The following is a 21,876-nucleotide window of genomic DNA, read 5'->3' as shown; positions in this document are numbered from 1 at the left end:
AGGATAACTAGAAGATCAGCCTAAGTGTCTTTCCTCTCAGAGTGGCCCAGGTGGTAGTCTACACGAGAGCCCTGTCTGGGAAGACATTCATGGGGCATGGATAGAAGGGGGCTTAAGCCGACACGTTCACTCACAGACCCTTTCCCAGTTGTTAGGCTCAAGGAGATAACTGAGAATGTTGGCTTTGGCAGTCTTTCCAATTGACATCTCCTCCCCACCTTCCCTTCTGAGGGTCTGGGTAAGGTTCCCTTCTTCCCTTCTGGCTTGGCACTTACCAGGGTATATTATGCCATTGGACAATTATTTGCTATTGGACTGTGAGTTCAAAAGCCAGACTGACTTGTGGCCCCACTTGTGTCTAGTCCCCTTCTCGAGCCAGAAGACACTCAGTAACTGTGCGCAGAATGTGGCTCCCACATGTGAAACACCTGTGTTGATCCCTCTCCACACTGTGACTCTGAGGGAGGAATCATTTCATGCCTTCTATAGGTAAGGATATTGAGGCTCAAACCGGTTAGGACATTTTCCTAAAGTTGCACAGCTAATAAGTGGCAGAGCTGGGATTTGAACCCAAGTGACTAAACTCATGTTTTTGATTGCCACATAGCAGGGCCTTCTAGGAGGGATGGTAGCTGAATCTAATTGTTCCAGTTTGGAAAGTACTTGCTTGACTGGCCAAACTGGTGTTGGTTTCCGAGAACAGCAGAGTCCCTTGTTGGTTGCTGAGCAGAAGCAAAATGTTGGCAGGCCCCGGGCCTCCTGCAGAGTCTCATTCCAGGTCATTGGGCAGAGGAGGCCCTGCGAGTGATTGTGCTTTGTGGCTCCCTGGATCCACTCCAAGACGGTGAAACCCTGAAGAACTGCAGGAACTCACCAGTCAAATTGTGGGCCAAGCATGGAGGTTGGGAAGGACTCAGTCTCTATTCTTAGTGAATGATCAAAATGGCTTTTAGTCTGACGAAGGCAAAGGAGGAAGAGAAGATGGCTCAGATGTGCACATATGTAGAGGAGGGGAGAGAGATTGCCTTCATTCAGATTTTCTCTTGGACCAAGCATTATTTCATAGATGGCCTCCTTCCCCCTCACACCAGTCTTAAGACGTTGGTGTTGGTATTCCCATTTTACAGATGAGGTGTGGGATCAGAGTGGTTAAATAAAATCCTTAGGTCACGCAGCTAACAAGTGGCAGAACTAGAATTTGAGCCTTTAGAATTCCTTCTCAGTTCTAAAGCTTTGCTCTTCCTGCCAGTGCATCCCAGCCTGGACTTTGCAGGAGTGTGCCAGTGATATGCATAAGTGTGCCTGTGATATGCATGCACAGGCTTGTGAGCAGAGGCTGCAAGGGAATCTGTCCTGCTTCACAACATGTGCCCTGCCCAGACTAGCGCTCAGACCAGCAGTGGCGTTATGCTTTTCTCTTTCCTTGAACCCTCCACCCCTGGTTTATTTTAAGAGAACCTTTTCTATTTCTATTCACTTTTCCTGGCCTGGAGGAAGGGGTGGGGTGCAGGGATGTCATTGGGGAACAGTCGATGCAGGCATAGTAGCATCTTAGCTCCAGTAGCCAGAGACTGGCAGCTGAGAGAGTGACACACACTCTCGTCTTTCTGTTGGTTTCTCTGAAGGAGCAGAGCAGGAAGCAGCATGTGGCTCTGTAACTCTAGCTTGCCGCCCGCTTCTAAGGGTGAGAACTTCGAGGGAATGTGGGGTCGTGGTGTAAGCCAGACTGTGAGGGAAGTCAGTTGTGGCTCTGCCAGTTTCTAATCGCGTGACCTTGGACTTGTCACTTTACCCTCTGTGGGGTGGTAACCCTAGACCCTGCACCCGAGGTGAACTGAGCTGCAGTGCGGAAGGGCCCAGAGGAGTGTCTTTGAGTTTGACTGTTTATTTGGCTCGTTGAAGTCAGCAATGGAGGTGAAGGCTGGGAAGTGCTGGTTCGACTGAACAGAATTTGAGACTGTTTGTCTTCTCTGCATCTGAACGTGGGCTTAAGTGGGTACTACCCAAGTCTGGTGATTGCTCGTGGGACCCCACGGGGCACTTCCCAGTGGCAGGATACCTAGGTATCCCCCTGCCAGCCCCTGCCTAGGCCCTGGTGGAGGAAGGAGGTGTTGGGGAATGTCTTATCCCGAGGCTGTCAGAGGCAGGCCGTTTGTTCTTCCACCTTGCTGAGGCCCTGGCTTTTGAATGTGAGCCTGGGAGCAGTCAGGGTCTGTGTCGCTGCAGGTGGTCCTGGGAGTTGGGCAGGAGTCATGGAAGAAGGGCTTGCTGCTGGCAGGCTTTTATTTCACTAGCGGCGAACAATGAAAGTGCCTTCAGAAAACTGTATCTGGGATTTAGACTGAGGCAGGCAGTCGTGGCACATCTGTAGTCCCAGCTGCTTGGGAGGCTGAGGCAGGGGGATCACAAGTTCAAAGGCAGCCTCAGTAACTAAGCAAGGCCCTAAACAACTCAGCAAAACCCTGTCTCAAAATTTAAAAGGAGGGGTGCCGCTGGGGATAGTAGGGATGTGGCTCAGAGAATGAGCACCCCTGAGTTCAATCCCTGATACAAAAAAGGGGATGGGGGTTGTTAACACTCAGTTTTGTGATTTACCCATATTTTAGGTGGTTTCATTGTGTCTCTTATGACCCTCAGGCTGCCCCTGCCCAACCCTGCCCTTTGTGGAGAAGGCATTTGAAGAGGCTGTCCCTTGGTGTTAACTGCCTAAGGGCAGAGGATGGGTGGTGCGAAAGTCATCACCTCTGCCTCCCCCCCAGGATCCGCCTGTCCTGGGCCCTCTCCCTCCCCATGTCACTGCCCTCTCTGACCACTTCTTTTTCCTCTTCTGTACATATCCAGGAAAGGACCGTCCCCAGTCTGAAGGTTTCTTTTTATGGCTTTGGGGGAGAAATCTCTCTGGAGCTCAGAAAAGCGGTTCACAGGGAGGAGATAGGAAGGGTGGTCTCTGGGTTGGGGATGGGGTCTTGGAGGAGTAGCGGGAAGAGGGCCTGGTCTCTGGCTCTATCTTGGGGCAGTTAGAAAAAGAAACTGGGTGATGGGTTGGGGCAGGCAGGCAGCAGGTGGCTGTGGGGACTTCCTTGGATAGCAAGCAAACTGTCCAGGAAGAAGCCTAGAGAATAAGGGGTCCAGATATCGGCCAGAAGCAGGGAATAGAAAGTCTGCCTTGATGGGACCTTATTCTCTAAGCAGACTCTGTATGTCCGTGATCCTCCCAGAGAGGTTTTCTCTCTATCCCCTCCCCCATCTGCTTGTTCCCTGGCCTGCCCAGGCCCCATGTTGCATGACAAGTCTGGTACAGCCAGCTACTGTGCCCTCTGACACATATGTGGCAGCCTCTGCACAGCCCCGTGGCACCTCCCTGGACAGTGGGTGGGGATCTGAGCATAGTAATCAGGCATGGGGAGGATGTTCCATGCGCCCTTAGATCTTAGCAAAGATTCCATTCCAGAAAAGCAGCTCAGAGGCCGGGGAAAACTCCCTTCACTTCCTGCAGAATAAAACGAGGTCTCCAGCTGTAGGCATGAAGGCCTCTCAGGCCCTGAGAGCTGGTGGAGGTTTTTTCTGGGCCACTTGGGCCTACGCGCAGGTTATACCAAGAATTCACACTTCACCGCAGGCTCATGTCCGTAGGCTGTGTGTTCCCGGGCATCCGCCTGGATGTTGCGCGTTCTCCTGCAAGACCTGGCAGACACCCGTCCAGCTGACAGCCGGATGGCTTCCTGTTGGTCCCCTCGAAGCTTGCCCCATTCCTCTCCCTTCCTCCACTCCTGAGCTATAATTAAGTTCCCATGTGAAACAGTATACCTCAGCTGACACACGCTTGAAACCGCAGCCCTGGTCATTGGGCAGCTCATCTGGGGTGACTTCTGGGACTGGTGTCTTGGCCTCCAGACGGTCTCCGGTAGGTCTGAGTAGGTGGTGTGGCCCGCCAGGAAAAGGTGGATCAGTGAGCCAAGGGCAGGCTTTGGCCCAGTGTCTGAAAGTGGCAAGTCCTGAGGGAGGTGAAGGACAAGTGAGCAGCCAGAGAGGGCCAGGGGACACAGACAGTGAAAAGAGCCAGGCAGCATGGCAGGGCTGGAGGGCATGGACAGAGAGAAGCTTCTGGATCCCTGAACCACAGAAAGAATGTGAGCCATTCGTTGTGTATTATAGTCTATGTATTTTTACAGCACTTAAAATTGAGATGTTTCACATAACACAAAATTCACTACTTTAAAGTGTCCACCTAAGTGGATTTTTTTTTAAAGAGAGAGTGAGAGAGGAGAAAGAGAGAGAGAGATAGAGAGAATTTTAATATTTTATTTTTTAGTTCTCGGTGGACACAACATCTTTGTTGGTATGTGGTGCTGAGGATCGAACCCGGGCCGCACGCATGCCAGGCGAGTGCGCTACCGCTTGAGCCACATCCCCAGCCCCCTAAGTGGATTTTAATATAGTCACTGTATTGAATACTACTAATCAAATCCAAAATATTTAAATCATCCCCAAAACAAACTCCATCCCTATTAGCATGTAGTCCAATATCTCCCTACCTTCACCCATGTTCTAGGAACCATTTCTTCCCTTCTCTGTGGATTCCCCTCTTCTGTACGTCTTGTATAAGTAGACTCCTACAGCATTTATCCTTTTATGTACTTAAGCTTCTTTCACTTAGCATGTAGATTGTAACAAAACTTCGTTCCTTTTTATGGCTGAATAATATTCCATTGTGTGTATGTACAACATTTTGTTTATCTAGTCATCAGTTAATGGGCATTTGGATTGTTTTCATTCTTTCTCTCTCAATATTTATGTATAGGCTTTTGTGTGGACATGTACTTTAAGTTTTTTTGGTACCTAGTGAAGTTGCTGGGTCATATGATAACTCTAACATATGAGGAACCTTACAATGTTTTCCAAAGTGATTGTGTCATATTCTCAATGATTCATTCATTCTTTTTTGTTTATTGGTTATTTTATTTATTATTAATCATGGTAAAATATGTATAACATAAAATTTACCATTTTAAGTGTTTTATTCCACTTTTTTACGTTCTGTAATCACCCTATTGTCCATCTCCAGAATTTTTTTCATAATGGCCAAAAACGAAACTCCGGATCCATAAAATAATAACACCCATTTCCTTTTTAGGGCAGAATAAGTTTTCATTGTATCTGTGTAGTACATCTGTTTATCTCTTCATCCGTCGACAGACATTTGGATTATTTCAATATTACAGCATTTACTGCTGTAAACATGGGTACACAGATAGCTGTTCATATTTCTGCTTTTGGTTCTCCCAGGCATATATATATACCCTAAGGTAGAATTGCTGTATCACATGGTAACTTACGATTTTATTTGTTTGTTTCCTCATTTATTTTGAATGGTGCTGGGATCAGCGCATCCCTGCCTCGTGGCATTCCAGGAAGCACTCCACAACTGAGCCTTAATTTTTTGAGGAAGTGCCATGCAACTGATGAGGTTAGTCACATCCTAGGTCTTTTGTAAGAAATGGTTTTTTCCTCTCTGAAGTACATTAGAATTTACTTTATTCTTGTATTTCAAACACATCACCAGGATATATCTAGTTATTTTTCTTCTTTAATTAGTTCCATATTGGTGCTTGTGCAAAAGATAAGTCTCTTGGGATTTCTAGGAACTTTTCTAGCATATTTTCCCCTCTCAATGTTCCTGGACTCTGCTTCTTGACTCTCATTAGACAGACTATACTTTGGATTTCTTAGTTCATTGCTAGTGTATAGAAATACAAGTAATTTTTATGTATTGATCTTGTATCCTGAAACCTCGCTGTACTTACTAGTTCTAACAGTTCTGGATTTTTTGGATCCCTTAGGATTTTCTATATCTAAGATCATGACTGGTTATGGTGGCGCAGGCCTGGAATCCCAGCTATTTGGGGAGACTTGAGGCAGGAAAATCACAAGTTTGAGGCTAGCCTGGGCAACTTGACCCTATCTCAAAATAAAACTTAAAATAAATAAATGAATAAAAAGGCTGGGGATGTGCTCAGTGACAGGTGCCCCTGGGTTTGATCCCTAGTACTGCAAGGAAGGCTCAATGTGAGCAGATATTACAGCAGTTACTGTAATCACAGTGGCCCTCGAAGGCTAGGCAGAACTTGAGCAGACCGAGAGGTGCGGGGAGGGCAAGTGCGAGCAACAGCTCAGGGGTGATGGGAAGTCAAGAGTGTTGGTCATCTATCACTGTGTAACAGGTTACCCCAAACTTAGTGGCTTCAAGCAGTGCTTATTATCTTGTGGTTGCCAAGGTCAGGAGGAGATTTCATGCTTTTGTAAATACTGGCAGACGGGATTGTTGCCATCCATTTTAGAAGACTGGCCCAGTAGCAAGTGCCAGTGAGGCTGGGATGGACCAGAGCACGTCTGGGCTGCAGGATGGGGCCTTTACAGCTGGAGATCTTACCTGCTCGGCTGAGAGGCTAGGACTGATTTAAGAAGACGGGAGGGGGGTGGGTGGTGGGGTATGGAAAGTCAGGACAGTTAATCTGCTAGCATCATACCTGAGGGATCAAATTGGAGAGAATTACAGGGAGCGCACTAGTAGGAGATGGCTTTAGTAACCGAGGCGGGAAGCTCCTGGGCCTTTGCTAACAGTTATGTGGAGGACTTCCCGTCTGCTCTTCAGCTGTGTTTTCTCTCATCTTCAAAACAACTACAGAAAGAAGGAACTATTAATTGATGTCCAATTTGCAACAGAGGACACTTGGCTGAGAGAAGTTAAGACCCTTGTACATAGTCACACAGGTACAAAGTTACAGAACCACAGTCAAATCTACCCAGCTTTGAAGACTGTGCCTTTGGTGGAGGTGGGAGTGGCAAGAGGGGAGTGACTGGGGAGGCAGGGTCTTGGTCCTTCCTGGATTCTGAAGGGAGATGGAGGAGTCTGACAGACTGTGAGTAGCTGGGACAACGATGACACTAGTAGAAGAAGAGGAGCTGGAGGGAGCCCTGGTGTGGCAGGGGAGTGGGTCGTCCTGGGACATGGGGCTCTTTTGGGCAGAGTCCTGTCCAGTTAGTGTCCTTTGGATATGAGACATACCCTGCAGCCAGAAAGTGCTGTAAGAGTGGGAGCTTACTGGGGAGAGGGTTCGGTGGGTTTGACAGGTGCCCTCTAGCCCCTGGTACACATATGGTGGGCCTCTGGTCCTATGTTGTGCAGCATTGATCTGCCCAGAGAGTGACAGCAAGTGACACTTGGCTGTGGTAGTCATTCAGAGCCCTTTCACTTCTTTTGAGTCTTAAAACTACCCTGTTGCGGTTGTCATTATTCTCTATTTGGTTGATGAGGAAATCAAGGCTCAGAGGAAAATTGATTAGCTCAGGAAGAGTCAGGATTCCAGTTACCTGTCATGAAACTCAGTACCTTAACCACCACATGTCCTTTCTCCTGATTCTGTAAGTTACCTAGGACCAGCTGTGTGGCTCTGCCTCACATGATGTCATCTGAGCTTGCCCAGCTGGATTGTCATGTCCAAGGTGGCCTCTCTGCATGTCCTTCCTCTAATCCTTCAGTAAACTGTCCTGGACTTCTTATGTTATGGCAGCTGGGGGCCCAGAAGGTGAAAGGCTCAGGTCCAGAACCTTGCCTTGGCCACTTTCTGCTGGCCAACACTGTCAATGGGCCAGCCCAGATTCAAGGATGGGAACTAGACTCCACCTCTTGATGGGAAGAGTGGCCAAGGGTTTGTGGCCATCTTTAATCCATGGGCAGCCAGTAATGGAGAGCTGGGATTTGAATCCAGATCTATGTGACTCATATGCAAGCCTCTCTCTGTCATACCATGCTGTGTCCTTTTCTGCTTCTAACTCCTAGGAAGCTGCAAAGCTGGTTTTGCTTCTGGTCTTCTGAATTGAAGTTGCACCACTCACCCCTTCACATGACAGCATCCAAGATCACTGGGCCAAAATAGGCTCTGCCCTGGGGATTTGCTAGCTACCCCCAGGCTACAGCACTGATTGCCAGAGGAGCCTGGAATTTCCCCGTGGAGTTTCCCTTTCTGCACTTAGTGGCCTTTGGTTCACAGGGCTGGCTGAGTGGGGTGCTTACTGCATTACAGCCAGATGTGCAGACTGGCCTGGTTTCCAGTTGCCCCAGATGGTGTGCAGTTCAGTGATTCCCACACATGGCTCAACTGGCATATTCACCAGGGAGTTTTGGAAAAAATGTAGACTCCTGGCCTTGCCCAAGGCCAATTGAATTAGAATTTCCAGCATGGAGTCCAGGAATCTGCATTTTAAAGCTCCCTGATGATTTGGGGGTGCAGCTTGACTGGGAACCACTGACTTCTATTTGTGGCATTCCCCCTCAGTCCCGGTGACCTCAGAAAGATGCCTTTGAAGTCATCAGCCAGAGGAGGCCACATGAGAGAGAATTAATCCTTTGCAGGCCCTTCTTCACAACCAGGAAATGATTCCTGAAGGTGTCCAGGAAGTATCTGACAGACTCTGCTCAGATCTTTGATTTTCTTTTGCATTCTTTGATATTATCTGAGCTTTGTGGGGGCTGGTGGTTTTCTTATAAAGTATTTATAGAGGGGGACAAGCTTTTATGGCAATCAGACCTCTCTGGTCAGGACTGTCGTGGGCTGATTTAGCTGGACTGTGGAATTCCTTTGCTTAGTTGTCTGGTTGGTATCTTTGGTGTGTAGAATATGACAACCCTAGACGTAGCTAGGACTTTACTCATGCCGGGTTTTAGATCTACCTTAAGGTGCATTTGTGCAGGTAGATTTTAAAACCTGGGATACTTTCTTTGTCAGTTAAAAGACTGCCTTATACATTTTAGAATGCCTGGAAAATAATAGGATGCATAAAGCAGAACATAAAAATCACCTAAAACCTTCCTATCAGAGAATCACTGTGGTTAATATTTTGATGGGTATTCCTTGTATTTCCCCTCGGATCGTTCACGCACCCTCTTTTTGAAAACCATGGTGAAATCATATCATGATGCTGGTTTTTGGAAGCTTCATGAGACATAATCCATAAAGTTCACCTGGTGACACATGCAACTTAATGGTTTTGTGTTTACACAGTTGCACAACCATCACCATAACCTAGTTTTAGAACATTTTTATTTTTCTGAAAAGAAATCTTGTAATCCATTAGCATTCCATTCTCCAGTCTCTTCCCCGGCCCAGCTCTAGGCATTTCATATGAGTATGATTTTATAATTTGTGGTCTTTTGTGACTGCCTTCTTCCACCTTTTTTTGTGGGAGGGTACTGGGGATTGATCCCTGGGGTGTTTACCACTGAATGACATCTCCAGTCTTTTTATTTTTTATTTTGAGACAAGATCTCATTAAGTTGTAAGGCTGGACTCAAACTTATGATCCTCCTGCCCCAACCTCCCAAAGCACTGGGATTATAGGCATGTGCCACCACACCCAGCTGTGACTGGCTTCTTTCACTGAATGTAATTGTGATATTGTTTTGAAATCTGCTTGAAGCATTTATATCACTAGCAATTTGAATATAGTTTTTAAGAATCCATTTTGTCTTATGCAAAATAGTGGAATTCATTGTGATATCTTTTACATACACAATGAATGCATTTTTATTTATTTTTTTAAGAATGTCTTGAACAGTAGGGCAGTATCCCGTCTCCTGCGGGTGTCTGATCTTACTCCACAGTCCTGCTGATGCAGAGTTAGGGCCTTTCTCACCTTTTGTTGTAATAGTGGGCCCTCCTTATCTGCAGTTTCACTTTCTGTGGTTTGAAAATATCAAATGGAAAATTCCAGATATAAAAGATATTTTATTGCATTATTGTGTTGTTCCATTTTATTATTACTTATTGTTGTTAATCTCTCTATGTGTTTAATTTGTAAATTAAATTTTATCTTGGGGACTGGGGCCGTAGCTCAGTGGCAGAGCGCTTGCCTTGCACATGGAAGGCACTGGATTCGATCCTCTGCACCACGTAAAAATAAACAAATAAAATAAAGGCAAGTTGTTCATCTACAACTACAAAAAATTTAAAAAATAAGAATTTTATTTTGGGTTTGTATGTATGGAAGAAAGTGTAGCATAGCGAGAGTGTGGTACTATTCAGTTTCAGATATCTACAGACCATCTTGGAGTGTATCTCCAAGGATGGCGGGGGGGCACTGTATTTTTAAAGCTCCTGCACTCTGAGATCACTTGTCTGTTGATTTGTTGGTGAGTTGTCTGAATCCCTGTCCAGAACAGAAGCTCTTTGAGAGCAGCCACTGGTGTGTCTGGTTAATATAATCCCCCCATAACTTAATTCCTGGCATTTGGTAGATGTTATTTCTAAAATATGTGCATATAGTTTTGAATGAATCAAAATGGGAGGCTTTTCCAAATTCTAGAAAGATATACTAATTTATCTTCTCATCACAGTATTGGAGTACCTGACCCTTAACCCTTTGAATTTGGGTTGATTCACAGTAAGTCCTGTGATCTTTTAGATTATAACACTCTCTGACCTGTTTACCAGTTAAAGAATTGATGCGTATGTCCTTGTTTGTGGGCCGTGAATATCCTGGCTCTTGGGTGACACTGTAGTCTGCGTCCTCACTGTGACATTGCGTCATTTCCTGTCCCTCAGAGAGTTCTCTTGCCATTGCTTCTGTTGTGCGTGGTGTGTTGGGGGTGGGTGGAGTTGGGTGGGTAGAAACTGTGTAAGAGGATGTTGGTTCTGGCTGCTGATTTCGATGCCTTTTGAAGTCACCGGGAGATGTCACTCTGGAAGTTGTGTGCCTTCAGAAATAGAAGTGAGGAATGCTCCAGCAGGAAGTCTGGTGCAGGCAGCCGTCTGCCTGCTCAGAGGTGGTGGGCACCCACAGGGCTGTGAACGCCTTCTGAGTCACCCGCTGGCTGTGGTGCTGCTTCTCTCCACACACTTCCTGTCTGGGAAAGCCTGCTGCGCACCGTGACGAAGAGACAGCAGAGGACTGGCTGAGGGTGCAGAACAGGAACCCCAGGTCCCAGCGGCTGCCTCTCACGGAGAGGTCTCACTGCAGTCGTCCTCTTCTCACATGAGTGTGGCATCGCCGCACTTGGGAATCAGGAAAAGCCGGATGGCCAAGGCTGCTCCAGCGTGCCACAGAGCGGTCGCAGGTGCTCTGTGGTGGGTCAGTTAAGGCCCTGGGACTCGCCTTCTCCCTTAGCAGCTGGCTGGTCGTCCTGTACTCACCTATCGAGGTTTTCCTATGTGCTTCCCTTGTGGTAGCCTCCCTGCCTCCCCTAGGCCTTTCAGAAGGTGCTGCCCCTGTACCTTTGCCCAGGTCGCGGGCATTCCAGATGCCTTGAACTTCTTTTCTTTGCACCTGAGAATCTCTCCTGTGTTTGGTCTCTTTTACAAGTTGTGCATTATTGTATATTACTTCAGCAGTTACCAGGTGTTACTTTGTTAGCACTTTATTAGCCTCTGGAAACGCACAGAAGAAAGGGAGTAAGCTCTGGGAAGTTAATTGGCCCTGCTCTCCCTCGGCCTCCATTTCCTCTCACATGCCTCTGCTGTCCTGGTTCCTCTTCCCCTTTCAATGGCCTGAGTGTGAACATTTCTTAGGCTTCTGCCTTCTCTCTGCTTCTGTCACCCTCTCCTTCTCTGTGCCTGTCCTTTCCCATGGCTGTGATCATTCTCATCCAAACTTCTTACCCCAAATTCTTTTCTCCTGGGTTCAATCCCAGTACAGGGTAGAGGGTGGGTAAATGAAAGAAAGTGTGTAAAACATCCAACACATGCCTGGCTTTTTGTAAGCATTTAATAGTTAGATGTCATTATTATAAAATAGCAGCTTCTGCTGCCTAGAGGGCATTGACACTCGAGGCCCCGGGCACACAGCCACAGGGGTTACAGTGCTAGGTATCATGTAACTGGGATGCTGGGAAGGAACACCACCTTTCTCACAGCGTCATATTCCATCCCTAAACTGCACGGAGGAGCGGTCCATTCTTGGATCTCTGTGGCTCTCGGTGCTTCTCACGCGGAGCTTGGTGTGGCCTTTCTTGTGATGTGATCCTTCACCCTGCTGCATGTCCTCCGAGGTCAAGCCTGGGCACTGGGAAACTGATGACTTGGTTTGAACCTGGAGATTCCACCAGTGGGAATGGTCACCTGGCAAGTAGCAACCATTGGGGCCTGGTTCCTGACCTCTGCAGCTGCTGAGTCTGTTTCTCCTCTGCTGCATAGATGCAGGGTCTCCTGCTTCCAAAGAGCTATTCCATCCTGCTCCTGGGACTCAAGAGAGGCTCCAGAAGCCCCTGGCTCTGCTGCTCTTGGAGTCTGTCACTGCTCTCCCACCTCCCAGCAGGAGTAGGGCTTAGATGGGCGGGCCAGGCCGACTTAGGAACACTGTTGATGCTAAGGTCATGGTTAGTCCTGATCTGGGGCTTGGGGTATGGTTACCTTTTGTGTGTGTAGCAGGGAGGGGGGGTTCTCCCAGAGTTGTAGCCCACACCTATGACTCCAGCAACTCAGCTCCCAAGTAACCGGAATGCAGGCCTATGCCACCACACCTGCCTGGCTTACCTCTTTAATTATTTAAATATTCTTATTTTATAGTCTGAGGTTAGTTTTATTTTGAATTCTTAGGGTGTTGCTTTTCTTTTTGTTCATGATATTTATTCCTTGGTGGTCTGTTTCCTGGTAGAGTTTGTTATTGTGGGTAATAAACTCATTTTCAGGAAGGATCTGTGACCTGAATGAGTCTTGTATCTTGGGCTGGGAAAGGGTCCTGGGAGCAGTCTGTTTGCTTGTAGTGGGGCCATGTTAGTCGGCTTTCCACTAGTGTGACAAAATACCTGAGATAATGAACTTGTAAGGAGGAAAAGTTTATTTTGGCTCACAATTTTGGAGGTTCTAGTTCATGGTTGCTGGGCCCGTTTCTTTTGGACCTGTGTGAGGCAGAACATGGTGGTAGGGAGTGCTTGGTAGAGCAAAGCCCTGTAGATGCTGGGAATTAAAGAGAAAAGAAGAGTCCAGGGTCCCAATACTCCCTTCAGGGGCAGCAGCCCCAGTGACCTAATTCCTTCCAGGTCCCACCTCCTGAAGGTTCCACTACCTCCAGGAGCACCACAGACTGGGGACCAGGCTTTTAACACATGTCCTTTGGGGGACACATCCCCACCGTAGCAGAGGCCATCACTGTTTTGGTGGTCCTGGCTCAGTTTTCATCTTCTTTTCTCAGTTTGGACCCCTTCACCTGCAGGCAGGGTGAATTCACACCCCTCCAGCTTGTCGCCCTCCTGCGCTGAGCAGCCCTGTGAGGCTCTTATCTTGGTACTGGGGCTCACGGCCGCAACCAGGCATCACACCCTGTCCTGCACACATGACGCAGAAGCGCACGGGTCCTGGTGGTGTCAGTTCCACTGGCTGCTTATGTTTCAGCTCTTATCATTTCTAGTACATGGGGTATTTTTCTCTGAAGCTTGGATTATGGCTAAGGATACCATTTGCTTTATTTTAACCAGTTTTTCTATGTAACTCTAGTGGGAGCTTTTCCCATTGATTCAGTCTGCTGCCCTGCTCAAAGTTCAAGTCCAAAGCCTTAGCATGGTATTGAAACCCTGCATGATCCAGATCATCTACCTCTCCCACATTAGCTTAACTCTTCAATGTTACACTTCAACAAATTCAGCTATTTGAATACCAGGTTCTGTGATGCTTAAAAGCTCAGGTTTTAGCTGGGCGCAATGGCACATGCCTGTGGTCCCAGCTACTCGGGAGGCTGAGGCAAGGGGATCACAAATTCAAGGCCAGCCTTGGCAATTTGGGGAGGCCCTGCCTCAAAATGAAAAATAAAAAGGACTGTGGCTATAGCTTAGTGGTGGAGCATCCCTGGGTTCAATGCACGGTACTGACCAAAAAAAACAAAAAAAAAAAACTCAGATTTTAGAATCCAGCCATTTGATTTGGACCCTCCTTTCATGACATATATTTTATAACTCCTTTCTCTGGCACATGGTCAGCTGTATGCCCGTCAGTTCCCCCATGTTGCTGTCTCCAGCAGGCCGTGGGCCCTGGCTTCTGCCTTTGTGACTTGTTCCTTCCCTGGAGGTGCCTGTCTCCCTTGACCTCTTTCCTCATCCCTCCCCCCTGAGCATCCTCCTCTGTCTGTTCTTGGGGTCTGTTTCCACAGTAAATATCACTCTGTGGGTCCTGCATGTGTCCTGTCCTTAGCAGATTCTGAATCCCTTGAGAGCAGGGTCTTATTTTTCTTGGTGCTAGAAGCTTCTGGTATTCTCCCTGTCACTTGGTGGCTACCATGTTGCTAGTGGAGTTGAATCCCCCTGCCTTTCTCTGATTGAGTAGAGTCAAGGGCAGGGAGTGGTATGGAACACTGAGACAGAAACAGCAGGAAAGTGTTTTTGTTTTTTTGGTTTTTTAAAAAATATTTTTTGGCTATAGATGGACACATAATGTTTTTATTTATTTTTATGTGGTGCTAAGGCTCGAACCCAGTGCTTCATACATGCATGGCAAGCGCTTTACCACTGAGCTACAGCCCCAGCCCAGGAAAGTGTTTTTGGCAAGCTCTATGCCAGGTTGATAGGCATGTGAATTGACATGGCTGGAACTCAAGGTAACAAACAATTCTCAGTCTAGTTAAGGGTGCCAAAGGCTTAAAACAAGCCAGTGACTAGAAAAAGCCACTAAGTCTTGCAAATTAAAGTGGTTTCCAGCCTTAAGAATGCATGCTCCACATTCCATGGTCAATCTCAGCTTTCCCGAGTACCATGCAGAGGAATACAAACTATTCTAATCCCTAGTGGGCTCTAAGAGTCTTTAATTTTAGAATAAGCCTGTGCTTCTGAAAGGGAATGTTGCTATTGGATTAGATGATTCTGGCCACCTCCAAAGAGACCAGGATATGAAAGCCCAATACCCTGGTGTCCAAAGCTGAGTATCCAAATCTACTGCTGCTCTTTGCTTCCAGCCCAGTTAAGGTTTTTACCTCCCTGGGATTTAAATAGCTAAAAAGAGTGGATTGGGTAGGCCCTCAGCATAGCTAAATAGGTCCTGTGCCTTCCTTCTCAGCTTCACCTGAATCCTCTGGACTTTGTCAAAGGAATAGTCTCAGAAGAGAAGGGATCCTTTAAAGATCCCCAGAGAGCATTCGTCAGCCGACAGTCTCATGGGAATGATGAACACTGACAGCACTGACTCTCAGTCCCCTTGGCTGGTATTTCAGAAATCAGCTGAACTCAGAGGTGGGCACAGGGTGGGCAGCCTTGACCAGCACCCATGGTTCATGTTAGTTTTTTCTTGACAGGTCTCAGTATGTGGTCAGGTATCAAGCACCTGTGTGTTCAGTGCTGCGCTGGGTACCATTGCTATAGATACTGGAATAGTCATGACACAGTCCCATGGAGAGGAAAGCTCACTGCCTAGTTGGAAGAAATTCCTAGTACACAGAAAGCCACAACCAGTGGTACAACATGGTAACTATGTGATGCCATTGCATGAAGACATGAATCTTTGAAAATGTAGTGCTTTCCTCAAAAGAAGCTGTTGTCTTTGTTTCTGAGGAATGGCCCCAAATATACTCTTTCTTGGTCTTTATGCACCTCCCCTTTCTTCCATTTCTCTAAGTAATGGCAGACTACATACAGTGTCACCTTCTGATTTCCAAGGTCTCCCAGGACAAGTCACCTGCATGTGTTACTTCTGAGGCATCAGGGTTTGTCCTGTGGCTCTCAGATAGCTTCCTTACCTTTTCAAGTCTGACTTTACATTTTTCTAGGAGAGAATATCTCAACATCATTGCTGAGTCAGGATCTCTGGGAATGGATCTTGGAACTTGTTTCTGAAGATCAGAGAAAAATGAAGCAAATTGAGATCCAAAGTTGTTTTAGATGTATCCATGGGGGCGGATACCAGCTGAATTAGGTGTCTGTGGTCCTCAGCCCTCAGAATAGCTAAATAGGTCCTGTGCCTTCCTTCTCAGCAGTTGTGGAAGCTCCATTAGGTCATAAGCAACCTAGGCTTCTTCCAGTCCCTGCTCTGCTATTCTTGGGATGTGGCTGCTGTTCTTAGGATCCAAAATGATTTAGCTTCAGCTGTCATACCACATTCTAGGCACTTGGAGAGAGGAAGAAAGGAAGAGGAATTATTGAACCTAGAGACATTCTATTACTGAACTACATCCTCAGTCCTTTTTATTTTCAAGACAGGGTCTCGTTAAGTTCCTGAGGCTTGCCTTGAACTTGTGATCCTCCTGCCTCAGCCTCCCAAGCCTCTCTCCAGGCATGTACCACTGCACTTGGCTTGTTTCTTTTTGAAGGAAACCTCAAGAAAATCTTTTGCCTCTATCATTTCTGTAACTGAGTGATAGCTACTTAATATCTCAGAGTCACTGTTACCATATTTGTAAAATAAGCATGAGAATACCCCAGGAGAGTGAGGATTGGGAAGAATATATATGGAGTGCCTGGTACTTGATGCTCAGTCTGCAGTGAGTGTTCTGTAAATTACCATGGTGACTGGCATGAAGGGTACACTCTCCCTCTGAAGGACCCTTCCTGAAAGTCTCCTCCAACAGCTTCAACTTCCCCTCATTGACCTCCCATAATGGCAGAGGAGACTGAGAAGTCTTTTAGCTGGGCCCATCACTACCTGAAATAGAACTGGGACTCTGACACAGAACAAGAGGGGGATGGTGGATAGTGGATAAACGACAAGCAGAGTCAGCACCGTTCATTCAGCATTAACTTGGCACCTACTGTCCTCTAGTCCTTAGGAACGGTCAGGTGCCCTCACTCTAGAGGGAGAGCATGTTCGAGTCAGTGAGCACAGTATGGAGTGAGGAGGTGGAGGAAGCAGGTGGAACGGGAAAGACAGGAGGAGCGTCCAGACCCCCAGGCCTCAGAGCGGCTGCCAGTTTACCCCTGGCCTTTTTTCTCCCTCTCAGTTCCTAGTGCCCTGTCTTCTTCTCTCTCTCTTTCATTATCCTTGTCATTGTTGTCACTGGGGCTTGTTTTACCCCTCTATTCCGACCCCAACACCAGCACCTAGAACCTGAGGAAGTAAGAACAGTGGTGGCTGAGTGGAAACCTCTGGCATGGGAGCCACACATTTGAAGAGCCAAGTTCCAGGTCCGAAAGACAGAGGCCAGTAGCAGGAGAGCATCTTATTCCTGGATGCACTGTGGCAGACTTGGCTCCAGGAACAGGGTCATAATCATCATCAGGAGGGGCCTTCCTCACCAGGCATTTGGCATCATGAAATGATGAAACACTGAAATCCCTCTCAGGGGTGTAAAATGAGTTAAGTGTTTATCTACACTGACTAAGCAGGAGTCTTGGTGTGCCAAAGTGTTAACATACATAAAAACATTACTTCTACTTACTGTAACATTTATTGACCACTAAACATTACTATTGCTTCTTGAAACTTAAAGGAAATTTTAGGAATAATTTGGGCAACCCACATTATTTTTCATTTTGACATTTTGATATATGTCTGTTCCCTTGGGAGCCAGTGAGAAGCTGTTGCACAGATTTCTTAAGAGGTATGTAGTGGGACTGGGGATGTGGCTCAAGCGGTAGCACGCTCGCCTGGTATGCGTGCAGCCCGGGTTCGATCCTCGGCACCACATACAAACAAAGATGTTGTGTCTGCCGAAAACTAAAAAATAAATATAAAATTCTCTCTTTCTCTCTCTAAAAAAAAAAAAAAAAAAAAAGAGGTATGTAGTGATTTGGCCCTTGGCATCACCCACTTAAGGACTTAGAATGTGGCAGGGAAAACTGAGAGGTTGGAGGTGGTCATTCACGGTAAAGGGCACTCCTTGAAATGTGGACTGTGACCTGGGCGTTTGCCCTTGTGTTCTTGGTTTCCTCATCTGTCGGGATTTAGTCCTGGTAGTTCCTCCCTCACAGGGTTGTTAGAGGGATTGTGGAGCCTGGAGAGCTTTATTCCCAACTTCTTGGGAGACTGAGGCAGGAGGACCACGAGTTTGAAACCAGCCTGGACAACTCAATGAGGTCTTGTCTCAAAACAAAGGAACGACTGGGATAGAGCTCAGCGGCAGAATGCTTGTCTAGCGTGTGTGAGATGTGTGAGGTGGTCCTAAGTTTGATCCAGAGTATTTCTCACACACAAAAGGCCTGTGGAAAGCATTCAGTACATGTCATTAGTATTATGGGATAGTACACTTATATGTTAGGGCCAGAGTGGAAGGCCTTGGATGCCACATTAAAAACTGAGATTGTGGGCAGGGATGTGGCAGATCATGTGTGGGCTCAGGAATGTCTCTGGTGGGAGTTGGGGGCTGGACCAGATGGAGGAGCATCTGGAGGGTAAGCAGGTCCTGAACTGGGACATTGGCAAAGTCAAGGAAAAGGGAAGATGGTTTGTTCTTTTTCTAGAGCTTTGAGGTGTAATGTTAGGTTATTTATTTGGTGACTTTCTGTCCTTTTAATGAATGAGCTCAAAGCAATGAACTTTCCTCTTAGAATTGCCTGATAGTATCTCAGAGATTTGATATATCATTATTCTCATTTACCTCTAAGTAATTTTTTATTTAATCCTTGATTTCTTCTGCTATCCATTGGTCATTAAACAGCATATTATTTAGTCTCCAGGTAGTGTAGCTTTTATTTTATCATTGATTTAAATGGAGGATGGATAAGTGAAGGAGAACCTGATAACTTTGGAGTTCCAGCAGTTATGACCGGAGTTGGTGTCCCATTGAGTATGCAAGGACACCAGAGGTAGAGCAGATGTGGATGGCAGGAAAGCAGAGGGGCAGGCTGCCCGTGGCCTGGCAGGAGATAACTGACTGTGGTCAGATGTGTCACGAGGCCCTGTCAGGCCTCTATGTGTATGTCGTAGTCAGCAGGAGAGAGGTCAGCACACAGATGGGGGTGCGGCTATGATTGAAATCCACAGAGAGCAGGGAGCCAAGCCTGGGACCCAGCGGACGGGGAGCGATGAGGGACGATCACCATTTCAAGAGTGGGCCAAAGAAGAGCAAGAAGCAGAGCGCAGAGCACCCCGAGAAGCCTGCAGGGAGGAGCTACCATTGCCACTGCAGAGTGGGGTGGAGGCAGGACAGGCAGCACGGGCCTCTTAGACTGGTGGATGGGAGGAGTTGGCAAGGCCTCCTCACATGGGCGGTGTTTTACGGGTTATTTAATACTTTGTATTTGTTTGGTTCTTAACACTTTTTAAGGCCCTTCACATAGTCATGTTGTGTCCTCTCACCACGTATCAGGTGAGGGAGATTGGCCCCATGTTCTGACTGAGGCTGAAGTGAACCCAGACAGCCTCCCACAGGGGCAGGGAAGGCTCGCATTCTAAAGGAGACCTTCCTCAGGGGGGGAAGGAGGAGCCTGCAGAAGGACATGGCCAAGGCCTATGTGTGGAGCAGGAGAGGCAGAGCCTGGTCACAGTAGGGCTGGTCCTGTCAGGAGGCTGGGTTTCATTCTGACAGTAACAGGGAATTTCTGAAGAGTTCTCAGCGGGGAAGTCGCTGGAGGGGCAGAAAGTAAAAGCGGAGGCTCTTTAGAGATGTTGTTGTAATTCGAGTGAAAACTAAGGGAGATACTTAGGATTTGGAGGAACAGTGCTGAGTTCATTTGGACCTTGAATTATTTAGATCTTGGAGTATCCTGGGGGGATAAAGGGATATCTTCAAGGAGTCTAATGTCAAGGTCAAGACCCCTGCCAAGTGTTCACCTGATTGTGGACCTGACAGTGGAGTTTGTTGGTGAACCCTGAAGGTCAACTCAAGGTCCAGAGTAAGGCTTCAGATGTAGAAGTGACCTTGCAGATAGGTTGCTACAGTCTTTCTCCCACTCCTCTAGCACAGGGATGCTTCCGTTCCCAGGAAGCCCATCTTTGTGCTCTGTGGAGCTCTCCACACTGGGAGGATTAGCAGCACCCTGTAGGCCTTTTCCCTTCTGCCAGCTCTCTTGGGTGCTTCTTCTGATCTTGAGTTTGTGTATTTGTTGGGAGATGGGGAAAACAGGCCTCTTCTCGGGGAAGGTCAGTTTGGGCCACAAAACAGGGTAGGCAGGGCTGGCTCAAGGCAGGCCTGGACCCTTTGTTGCTCCTTTAGCCCTAGGCTCTAAACTCCCGGTTTTTAGCTTCCAGAAGAGGTAGAGTTGCATCAGTTGTTGCTCCTCACCAGGGCCCCAGGGAGTGAGCTGGGTGAGCTCACAGCCCTGTTATCTCTGCACTTTGATTTGTGCTAAAAGTCTGCCTCTAGGCCTGTTGCAGCATCTATCTGGCTTCTGAGGCCTGAGCCCACCGACTACCCTCCAGTTACCCTCAGGATGAACTCCAGGCAGTTGGAGAGGACTATGTTGGTAGTCCAAATTCACCTCTTCATACTAGCTTATTTCTATGTTAAAGTATTTATTAATATAAAAATAGCACATAGATCAGAAAATTTTATGGACTCTCCCAGGACTTCAACCCCACTCCCTAGGGCTGAAGCTGAAGGTGATTGGTTTCTCCATACACACCCTCAAGTATATGAGCATTTTATCTTCCTCCTATAGCAGTGGAGAGCACAAATTTGTTTTGACACCTAGTTCTTTTTACTGAAGTATTTCCTGGGAATCTTTCCATGGCTGTATGTACTGGTCCACTGCATTTTATTAAAGTCTTTTTATTGTCTATATGAGGTATGTATAGTTTAACCATAATTTTTAATCATTTGTACAGCCAGATATTAAGCTGCATTAGATTTGTCAAGTGCACTGTGCCTTATGGAACCTCCTCAGGGTCTTTTCTGGGGTTCTTTCAGCCCTGGGGAGAAGGCTGAACAAAGAGAATCTTGCAGCTCAGGACTCTCTGTGGACCTCAGGAAGTAAGAGACTTACTTACTGAAGATTAAAACATGGTTGAGAGACTCAGACTGGAGGGCTGGTCTGAGCTATGCCCTAGGGAGAGAAGGGAGAGCTTTCCAAAGGGGATGGGACTTGAACCAGAGCTTTTTTAAAAGTGGGAAAGGTAGGAATGAGTCAGATGCACAGTAGCAGGCATTGTGGGCAGGAGAGCAGCATGGGCAGAGGCAGAGGTTTGCTGTCCCAGGTGTTCGCCATCCTCTCTGTCACCCCCCAGTTCTGGTCGTCAATCAGCGGGAACCACTCGGTGCCAGTCCTCCTCGGGCTCTCAGACTTGCCAGGAGGTACTGGATGCCCAACAACAGGCAGAGCTGACTGATGGTGACAGCAGTCGGAGGAGTGGTTGCCTCTTCCTGGGGAGATTGGCTGAGCAGAGACTCCAGGAACCTTCTGGGTGCTGGAAGTGTTTGCCATCTTGACTCCGGCAGTCGTTTTGTGGTAGCATATAAAGTGAGACTCCATGGAGCTACATATGCTTAAGATTAATGCTGCTGCATCCCTTAACAGTAGGTCCATTATACCCCCATTATAAAGCAAACAAGCAAACAAGTAGATCCCCAAAATAAATAAGTAAAATGCAATAGCAAGAAAGTGTGGAGAAAGGGGAGGAAAGTGAGAAGTCTCAGAGACTGAATTGGAGCAAATTATATTCCATGCTTGGATAATTATATCAAAATGAATTCTAGTATTATATATAATGAAAACAAGCTGTTCTTTAAAAGTGTGGAGAGAGCTATGATTGGGGAAATACAGGGACTTTAGGAGCATATTATAGGAAGTTTATGTGAGGAGGTGATGTTAGGTTAAGAAGGGGATAAGCTTTCCTAGGTGTAAACCTATGTCGGGGCCCAAAGATAGCCTGGAGTGCTGGAAAGTCAGGTGAACGGTACACAGTTTTGAAAGTGAGATGAGATTTCAGACCCTCTCCTCTCACTTATTTCAGAAGCCTCCTAGTGGCTCTCTCTGCCTTTCCCCATTTCTATAGGTCTTAGAACCAAAGCACCCCTATGGTTCTGCCCTCC

General features: G+C 47.1%; 1 protein-coding gene across 8 annotated transcripts in view; it reads left to right on the top strand.

Moving 5' to 3' along the window:
• Ppard (peroxisome proliferator activated receptor delta) overlaps positions 1-21,876 on the top strand; it is a 73,519-nt gene that overhangs the window by 14,910 nt on the left and 36,733 nt on the right. For 2 of the 8 annotated variants that reach the window (XM_040282528.2, XM_040282530.2), the window contains one exon: positions 363-489. The exons of 5 other annotated variants lie outside the window; for them this stretch is intronic. The gene's annotated coding sequence lies outside the window, so the exon portion shown is untranslated. Of the gene's footprint in view, positions 1-362; positions 490-5,442; positions 5,468-21,876 lie in introns of those variants that run through there. One more of the 8 variants, XM_078020145.1, reaches the window with a different exon arrangement.

This window comes from Ictidomys tridecemlineatus, chromosome 8 (genome assembly GCF_052094955.1).
Source record: "Ictidomys tridecemlineatus isolate mIctTri1 chromosome 8, mIctTri1.hap1, whole genome shotgun sequence".
NCBI classification, from domain to species: Eukaryota; Metazoa; Chordata; class Mammalia; order Rodentia; family Sciuridae; genus Ictidomys; species Ictidomys tridecemlineatus.
Note: the sequence above shows the minus strand (reverse complement) of the source record. Positions and strands in the feature narration are given on the sequence as shown.